Source organism: Cyprinus carpio, chromosome B3 (assembly GCF_018340385.1).
Source record: "Cyprinus carpio isolate SPL01 chromosome B3, ASM1834038v1, whole genome shotgun sequence".
Classification (NCBI taxonomy): Eukaryota; Metazoa; Chordata; class Actinopteri; order Cypriniformes; family Cyprinidae; genus Cyprinus; species Cyprinus carpio.
In genome coordinates, this window is record NC_056599.1 from 28421261 (window position 1) to 28431459 (window position 10199).

A 10199-nucleotide genomic window follows, 5' to 3' on the forward strand; every position below is an offset into this window, starting at 1 on the left:
CACCTATCAGTATCAATATTACATCTGCAGTGCTTTACGTCTGTCTGTTAAGCCCACAGTTCAAATCCCATTACAAACAAACTCACAATCAAACTCCCCAATGAACAACCCAAAAATAATCCACAGTACTACTATTATCAAGAGGCATCCAGAAAGATCTGAAACCATCAGACACCAATTCATAACAACATATAGTTATCAAACATGCTACATATTGTGCAAAACATGTTCAACCCATTGTTTCCAGTCAGCTATTTTTTTTTGTCTAAAAATGCAGCTCAATGGAGCAGTCCGTCATTATACAGCAGGACATAATCTTTTAAAGTGCTGGGAATGTTGAGCTGGACTATTGCGAAGTGACACAGTGACCCCAGGTGGCTACGGAGCGCACAACGGCAGAGGTGCTGAAGAGAGCGCAGCTGACCGCTCATCCGTCTGACCGCATCGAGAATACAACAAGTGTTTTCTTCATCAGGATGAGATATTAGTTTCTGAACAAAAATGTAAACAGATCAACCACTGTTGATAAAAACAGCAGGGCATGACCAACCAAAATACAAAGAAAACTGACTGTATAAAATGCAACTAATAATAATAATAATAAAAGATAGATAGATAGATAGATAGATAGATAGATAGATAGATAGATAGATAGATATTGATTTGTATATGAAACCAAACTGTGAGCTCATTATTTCACCTTTGGGCATAACATTTTTGGAAAGTGATATATTTTCAGAGAGACCTTTAGTAGTTCCTCTGGTATGTCCTCTAACCACTCGTCACACACTGGGATGACCGGATAGCAATTCAGCATTACCTCCAAAGTGGCAGGAGAGGGCAGGCAGAGTTTCAGCATCTGGCATAAACACAGGCAGATATATAAAATAAAGATTCATACCAAAGTGTAGGTAAATTAGGTAGGACACATAACAGTCTGCGCTTACTTTAGGGGAGGGTGGCTGTGCTCCATAGTTAAGAAGAGATTGCGCCACAACCTCTGGCTGCTGGTCTGGGTAATCTTCTATTACCTGCCAAAATACAGAGAGAAGAATTCAAGAATTCAAGAATGTTTTCTATTTGAATATTTCTGTAAAAGTAATTTATTCCTGTGATACAAAGCTGAATTTTCAGCATCATTATTCCAGTCTTCAGTGACACATGATCCTTCAGAATTCATTCAGCAGAATTTCAAAATCTGGGGTGAGTTGTTTCAATAAAATGTGCTCTTAATATTTTATAAAAAAGTAAAAACAGGATCTTGCAAAAGTCTTAACCCTCTACCCCATCATCATCCCACCTGTAACAGGCAGTCCATGGGTTTGTATCCAGCACAGTTAGCTACGTCTGCACGAGCCCCATGTTCCAGCAGCAGCTTAACTATGCGGGGACAACAGTTTCCACAGGCGTTGTGCAGGGCCGTATGCTTCTTCCTCCCAGCAGTCTGTGCATCAGCCCCGGCCGCTAGCAGCTTCTGGACTATACGCAGATATCGCCCTGCGTCTGCAGGCCTCTCCGCCCCAGCGCAGGCTGCGTTCAAGGGCGTCTCGCCCTCTTGGCTTCGAGCTGTCACGTCCCCTCCATAGGACAGGAAGAGCTCCACTTGGTCCTCCAGTCCTCTCCTGCAGGCCACGTGAAGAGGGGTGAGACCCGAGTCTCGCTGGGCCACGTTCACCAGTGCACCACCTGTCACCAAGTGCTCCGCACACCTGCAGAGCAGATAAGAGTGTGGCACTGTTATTGTGTGCCAGAGGTTAAAAAAAAAAAAGATAAATGTACAATTCATTTCAACATGGTGTGACATTATGTAGCCTGAATCACCTTTTGTTGTACGGAGAAAAAAAACCTCTGAACTGCTAATAACTCTTTTAGTGTTTCACAAATGAAAGACAATAATACAGGTCAGAGTGATGTGAGGTGAGTAAATGATGACATTTTTATTTTTTGTTAAACTAAAAGGTTTGGGATTGTGCGATTTCTTACGCCTACAAAGGCTGCCTTTATTTGATCAAAAATACAGTTAACAGTAATATAGTGAATATATATTTTAATATAATTTAAAATTTAACTTATTCCTGTAATGTCTAAGCTGAATTTTCTGCATCATTACTCCAGTCTCACATGAACCTTCAGAAATCATTCTAATTTGCTGATTTGGTGCTCAAGAAACATTTCTTATTAAGGTAAACTAAGTTTAAACTAGGATTAATAATGCTTAAAACAGCTGTGCTGTTTTTTCGTTGGGGGGTTTGGTTATAATATATTATTGTAAATAATTATAACCAAATTTAAAATGCATAGTGTAACAATGAACTGATAACTGCTTTAATTGTATTAACTCTGGCTACAATTATTCGTGAGATTGTGCAATGCATTATAAGGTGCATTACAAGCCATAATTATTGCATTAAAACCACTTTTATAATGCATTATACTAAAGGTTTTAAGTAAGCTTTTCACCTAGTTGCAAAGGCAACATTTAATTAAATTTGATGTACTAAAATAACTAAAACCTAAATAAAAATGAACATATATAAATACATTTAAAAAATAGTATGAATGGCAAAAACACAAAACAAAATGACTGAAACTTTAACTAAAATTACAATAGAAACCAAAACTAAAATAACACTGATTATAAATGTCTTTACTGTCACTTCTGAACAATTTAATGCATAATTGCTAAATAAAAGTATCTTTCTAAAAAAAAATTTCCTGACCCCGAACCTACTTTGAAAGATTTTGACTTTACTTGTGAGACATTTGGACCATGTTCTTTAATTATTAATTTTGTTTGTTTGTTTTATTCAATATATTTGACATTTTGTTCCACTTATCTGCTGCATTACAGAGGTGCAACGGGGCATTGCCATCTACAGCAAGCAGGTCTGGATCAGCCCCGTGGTCTAGGAGCAGGCGCACACAGATGTGATGGCCTCCAGAACAGGCATCATAGATGAAGGAATCCAGAGGTAAGCTGTTACGGCCGCCTGGGTTGCATCCACCTATGCTCCCCTCTAAACAGCAGCTCCTCGACACAGCCGGAGCTGCCCCTGCTGGCAGCCAGACGCAGTGCAGAGGTCTGCTTTACTTTTGAGGTAACATTCCTATTCTGCAAAAGAATGTGAGGCCCAGAGACTTCACCCAAATACACCTAAACAGCATATGTTTGTTTGTCGGTGGTGGTGGTGGCGTTCTATAAGAGTCCTACCCATTTCCGGGCACCACACCATTCCTTCATGCACGGTCCATCAGTGCATTCACCAGCCTGGGGTCTTTGAGGACGGATACCCAACTCTTTCATATCTCCAACTCAAGAGAGATGTTATGGATGCTGGGTCTCTGCACCGTCATTTGTGGTGTGGAGCACGTACTGTCGGATCCTCTCGTTTCATGTCGGAGTCTGGAGGGCGGGCAGGTAACGGGACGTCTTGTCATTGCCTCCTGTGTGGCCAGTGCCCGCCTGGCCTCCGCCCAGTCCTGCAGCTCCTGCTCCAGCACTTAAGGAGGCGCAGAGAGGCAGAAAGTAAAGTAAGCAAAGGTGTTCCCGGGACATCCCAAACAAGAACTTTTGTGTTTTAGAAAACCTCCGAGAGTATATACACCTAGAACAAAAGGTATGGGCACAGAAATTGTGGCTTTGTGCTGTAGGAGTGTTAGTAAAGCAGGCATTGCTCAACAGCCACATAACCTTTTCCAATCAATACCATAGTTACACAGTTGAGTAATTAAAAACTCTCCTATATATGGTACGCCAGGCAGTTTTACTTCTGAGTTTAAGGAACAGACTAATAAATCACAATTAATAGCATGCAATAATAACAATGAGAACAGTGTATATGCTCTAAAGATACAAGGTCTTCCTACAGTACCTGAGAACGCTTCTTCAAGATATTCTCAGTTCCTGGCCAATACTTCAATAATCAATGATAAACTTGCTTAAAACATTTGTTTGGTATTTATAACAGGCAAGGCTCGAGGATATATTTGCTATATCTGTTCATAAAACGGACCCCGCATGTCCCTTCGAGAACCGGAGCTGCCTGTCACAAGATATTGTTGAGCTGACACATGGTGGAGCTCTGAATATTAATAGACAAGAATGTGAGCAAAATGTTGTTCCTGCACTAGCGACGGATATCGCCTGTAGATGGCGTGTCAATTATTGTTTTCGTCATATCACTTGTCCTGTGTAAAATTCAAAACAAAACATTACCTTACTGCGGCCAGATATGGGTGCCATGGTTCCTTGAAAATGCAGTACTCTAAATCACTACAAGCTATTTTGTGCATTCACCAGAATCATACTTATTATTATAACTGTATTAAAGTTTATTATACATGTATAAAATTATTTGAGTTTTGTTTTTTAATTTTGGGAGGGTTTTTTTTTTTTTTTTTTTAAAAGGCTTGTGAGAAAAACTTAAGATTGGTGCCTTGACATGCTAATTGTACCTTTTGTTTTGTAGGGTTTATATAGTAATGAGAAACTATTGGAAACTTCTAAAAGTAGTAGCATGAATAATCTTCTCAGGAAATATGCAAAAACCTAATTTTACTTTATTATTTTATGAAAAAGACTTTGCAGGTTTGCTGACCCATTTTCTTTTTTTATCTACCCATAACGCTTTTTAAGGGCTGAGGGTTTTTTAAGGGCCAAATAATACGATGAAACGGGGACATTAATAATTGATAAAAATAGATAGAAAATAAATAATAGGGAAAACAATTATACAATAACTAATACCATTTACGAACTCATATTTTCCAGTTTGCACAGAAGCTCAAGTCACTATAAAACTTCGGGAAAAGTGGGCAGTTCTACGTGCGTCTGCTCTTCTTACTTTCACTTGTTCTAGCCAGGCACGAAATAACGAAAATTAGTTTTAGGAAAAAACGGGGAAAAATCCTCTATTTAAAAGGAGACAGAACAACGAAGAAAACCCCCCCCGTTTCTGGATATCGAGACACACAGGTGGAAAAAAACACCCAACGCAAAATCAGCTTAAAAATCGATAGTGTAACGGTGGGCTCTTCTCAAGAACTCTGTGTTAGTTACAATTCCTGTGTGCGACTCGAACTCCGAACGACACAAAAATGTGTACAGAGACACACGGCTTTACCTCCGTTTTTTGGATTTTGCGTAAGTGAGGAATAGTGTATAACTGAACAAAGGCTGGGAAAATCTAGTTCGATATTTATCTTGATCACATGGCTTGTTGTTGTGACGCATTAATAAACTAGTAACCGCCCCTTCCTCTACTCAGGTTACTCAAAATCAGTAGTTTATAAGGTGGTCGCCCATGAAGGGATGGCCTGAGGAAGGCCGTACGGTGTGCGTTCACGGTTTGCCAAAATCAGACGTGGATCACGAACGTGCTCCGGGGGACAAAACTTATGATTATCACTTCCTCCGCCACGAGGAACGGAGGAGGAGAGGTTCACGTACGGTCACTATCATCGCTGCGGACACTCTCTGCGGGCCCTCGTCACATTTGAGGAGAGCTCCGGCGTTATTTATATTCAGAGTGATGGAATGCTGTTTAAACATCAGAGGTAAAATTCTTTGTCAATAGATGAATACACCCTGGCCACGATGAGTGAACTAGCCTAGGTAACGTGGTGTAAACTGTGCGCACAATTACAACCTAATTGTCCTCTAAATATTAACACCTATAGTTTTTTTCTGTTGCTAAACAAATGTAATTAAAGTTGACACGGCATGTTCTCGTTTATTGAACCTGAACCGCTGATTTATTTAGAATCAATAGAATAGTCCACACATCATACCGGGTTTGCTAGTCCTGAAAATAGTAAAGGAGTCATCGGATTGTCCATTTTCTACAAGCTGTAATGATGATTTTTAGGGTCTTAATGACAAGTCGAACAACATACTTTAGTTAAACAACGTGGAGCACCTTTTTTACCCCTGTAAAAAAAAACTAACTCCGTGGGCACAACGACCCGATTTGGTGGGATGTCCCGTGTTACATGTTAAGAGCGCTGCTGTCGTCCCACCCCTTATCCTCTTTGAGGTGGGGAAATAAAAAAAGCATTCACTTAGAGGCGCATTTAGCCACAGACACTTGCTAAACGAGTGGCATTATTGGTAAGCTGAATTTGCAAAAGATTCATAAAAAAAAACCCTTATATCGGACTTCTTCTGGAGGTTGAAGCTGGATCACAAATGATCTCCCGCAAAACAATAAACGCATTTAGTAGATCGGTTAGGTGCAATTCCCTATTAAAAACAAACGTTATCCTCTGAGTCTTCAGTGGCTCAGATGTTGGGGTAAATGATCGACTGCTATGGTTCTTTATTACATCCACCACATAAAGACCTCCAATCGCTCTGGCCTTTGAAAACAATGGCGAACTGTTGACAGCTCACTCCGGGTCGGGTCTGTGATAAAAATGGCAGTGTCAGTCATACTCAGGGAAGAGGAGCGGCTTGGGCAGAACTACGTCCGTCTGCCAAGAAGCTGTGAACGGCTGATTTCAAGAACGGAGAGTTATGATTAGATCACTGGGTGGATTTTTTTCATCATGGTTGTGTGTACACAACACTGTCAAGAGGCATGTTAGTTCAAACACATGTAAAAGTGGAATATTTTGCATCATTGACCCCTTTTAAGGGTTGTATTTAGCCTACATTACTTAATTTACATGCAGCATAAATAAGAAAAGAAACTATGGTATCAAAAGCAAAACAATTTACATGGTTTTATCACCTTTTTCTTCAACAACCCGGAAGTAAGCGAGTAATGTGAGAGATTTCCATTTCATTGAGTGCTGTAGGAAAAATAAAGAGAAGAAATACCAATGGTGCAGGAAACGGTAAAACTGTTTGCTACTACAAAACCAGTGTGGCAAGCTCTATTAAGATAATTACATCACAATAATATGGTATAGGACACCAACCAATTTGTCAATATCAAGGGCAGCACAACAAGCTGTGTTTTGTACAGCTAAAAAATAGCTGGACCCATAGAACTTACAAATTGGGCCGTGCAATGCCTCTTACAGGACGAAAAAGGTTTGGATACACTGCAAATTAAAAAACACTTTTATGAGACTATATATTTTGATTATCTGGATATGTTTGGAATTGCTATTTTACTTTGGTATTTAAAAATTTCTTAGCATAAAAAATGTTGACCAAACTTATGCCACGTTCCTATATTTTCCTGGGTCATACCACTGAATTTCAGTGCATTAAAATGTTTTATTACCAAAGTAGCTGGTAGTTGAAAAAAACGCAAAATGCACTGATTTTTAAAGCCCAAACGTTCTGGCATATTACCTAAGAAGTCTCTGGCTCTGTGCTAGCTGACTAGTCTGCCAAGGCAAAAATTTGTAGTTGTGTAGTCCAGTTTGCTGATATAAATTGGGCCCTGGTGGTGGCCATGTTGTGACGGGTGTATTCCTTTAGAAAACAATAGCCCTGTCCAAGCCTGATTAAAAATGAATTAGTTTTCACTGTGCTTGTGTGTGTGCAGCAGCAAGAGTCAGATAAGTGTGAGAATCAATTGTCCTTGGTGAGGGTGAGACAGAGAGAAACCGACAATTGCTACTTTAATTGATCACACTTATGAAAAAGTTACTTAAATATCTGCTCTGCTGCATTCATCCTATTTTTTAGTGGGTAAACCTGCTGAGTCAAGTCTTTGGCCGTCTGCTAAATGAGATTGAACTCTCTTTCCCCCCCCCCCATTTCTGGGTTGATTTAGTAGTGGGTACAGAGGTGTACTTTTTACCCCCTTGCCATCACTCACATTTTACTGCTAACTGCTATATGATTGAAAATATGAACTCTCCCCGGAGCCTACCCAAACAAGTCTCCCAGAGTCTACATCATAGGTTTGCCTGACTGTATAAGCATTGCATTTGACAGCTTTAAAAAAAAAAAAAAATACAAATTCCATTTCCCAATCATATTCATAGCATTAATAAATTCAATTGGTTGGACCGACAGGTCACAAAGATTGAATGTTTTTGCACAGAGTACTCCTTTAAGGAGGTGAGTCCTCGATAATGACTGTGACTATGCATTGCAGTCAGTCAGATTCCACACGGTGTTGCAGAGACTCTCTGAAATGTAACTGCCCGCAGTTGAGTTTTCGGTGGTCTACGTATGCAAAAGTGCGTTCTTTGTATTTATTGAAGGCCACACGCACCTTTGCACGGCAACTACTATGATTTTTCAGCCGCCTTTCACGTAATATGCAGAGTTATTTAATATAACCTTTCACAAGGCTAATATCCTAATTTAACTTAAACTGGAGACAGAGGTCCAAAGTCTTGAGAAGAGGGAAGACCGCTCTAGTGTTAAAGAAATGGACACAATTTTTGCATCCTCGCCTCTCTCAGGAGATGTCAGCTCTATTATCCATGGCAGTTTTTAGAGACATGTGCAATACGGACAGTCAAGCCACCAGCAATGAAGCCCTCACTGAAACGCAGTAGTACTTCGGATAACTAAAGAAAGAAAAAAAATGGAAAGAGGGTGGACGAGGGAGGACAGATGAAGTTCATTGGAGGATCGTTTCGATCATCATGGGGAATCGGATGTGTTTGCGTACCTGCAAAGCATTAAGAAGTACAAGCAAAATACTGCAACTTCATGAATTGCAAGCGGTCCCCATTACATCCAGGCCGAGGGGGTCACCACCCTGTACCTAAGTCAGAGTTCCCAACCGGGTTCAGGGGTTAAAGAACAGAACATGGTGTCAATGGGTGCCCATAAAGGAGCTCAGGCAGCTTTATCAAACAGCTAGAGGGTGTTGTCTGAAAAGACCAGATTTTTAAAACGGGGTGCTCTGTACATGCCAGATGGACTGAATTCCGCATTAAAAAAGGTGGCAGTTAGTACTGCCCTAATGTTCTGCTTAGCTATGACCAGGGACAAGGCATTGATATAGTTGGAGAAAAAAGTGAGGTGTCTCAGGCCAAACAAATGCTACTGCTTGGTGGGGAGGAAGACGTGATGCGGAACTTGATGGAAATGCCAGGATCCTCTTCCAGTTCTCCATCAGCATCCTTTGAATCCTTGGAGAGAGAGCAACAGGTTAAGGAAAAAAAGTGAAGTACACACTCCAGTGCCCCCTAAAACCTGATCGGCTCTAGTACTGAACGAACAAAAAGGGGATATTGGGAATACAAAAGAATAACAAACTAGTGGCTCGGTTTAAAAAAGCTATGGGCTAGGAGAGAGTGGGTGGAGACATAAAGAAGTCGCACAACTAAAATGGACGATGCTAATGTTAGACCCAACAACACCACCCCATAAGGGTCTTCGCTGGGCACTGCAGGTGTACCTCAGTAATGAACTGACAAGGGAAGGAACTGAACATTCAGGATGATGGCAGTCCAAGGGTGACAGCGAGAGGAAGTCCTGTTTAAAAACAAAGACCCGCTATCTGGGAATACATTTGGTGGAACCACCTTCAACACATCCAGGCACCAAACCAGCTACTGCTGTGGCTGGACTCACTTCGAAACATTTGACAACAGGAGCGTCAAACCTTTCCGTGAACACGAGTGGTGAAATGCTCTATCAAGTCAGTAATACTGAAGTGAAGACAGCGCTGCCCCTCCTCAACATCACTGGCCACTTCCAAATCCCCTTTAAGGAGATCCAAATAGTTTCTTTCTCAGGTAGGCCACACCTAAAAGATCAGGTGAAAAATAACCAGATTACAGCTAAGCCATGATTAGCACAACATGTTTATCAAAGAGCAAGATCCAATAGCCTCAAGTGGTGGAAAACCAATGAAGATTCTCAAATTCCTACAGTAGAAGCAGAACTTACTGTGTCTTGCATGATGTGGAATATACATGAAGGAGGTCGACTGCAAGCAACTGGATGCCATGAAATCTGGCTTAGAACTGACCCCCTGAGAAAAGAAAACAAGCAGGCAAAGTGAGATGAGGCCGTGACACTGAATGGCACAGGACTCATTGAAGGTTGGAGAAAGTCATCGGCAGCTTCAGAATCTAGTGGCTATGATAGCCAGCGACTTTTGCTTTCAGGAATTTGAGTTTGACGGAGCTTGGCGTGGTTGAAAAAGACAAACTGTTTGAAACCTGCTGCTTGAATGCGCAGTCCCGTTTTCGCAAGGTCTTCTTGCACACCACGAGGAACAGCATTTACTTGCTTGGCCCAAAATTGCTCTGTTCTCAAGCCAGTGATATATTTA

The 10199-nt window shown here is 40.9% G+C and overlaps 1 pseudogene; it reads right to left on the reverse strand.

Moving 5' to 3' along the window:
- Positions 1–120: 120 nt before the first annotated feature.
- LOC109052225 lies at positions 121–9823 on the reverse strand (annotated as a pseudogene).
- Positions 9824–10199: the final 376 nt, after the last annotated feature.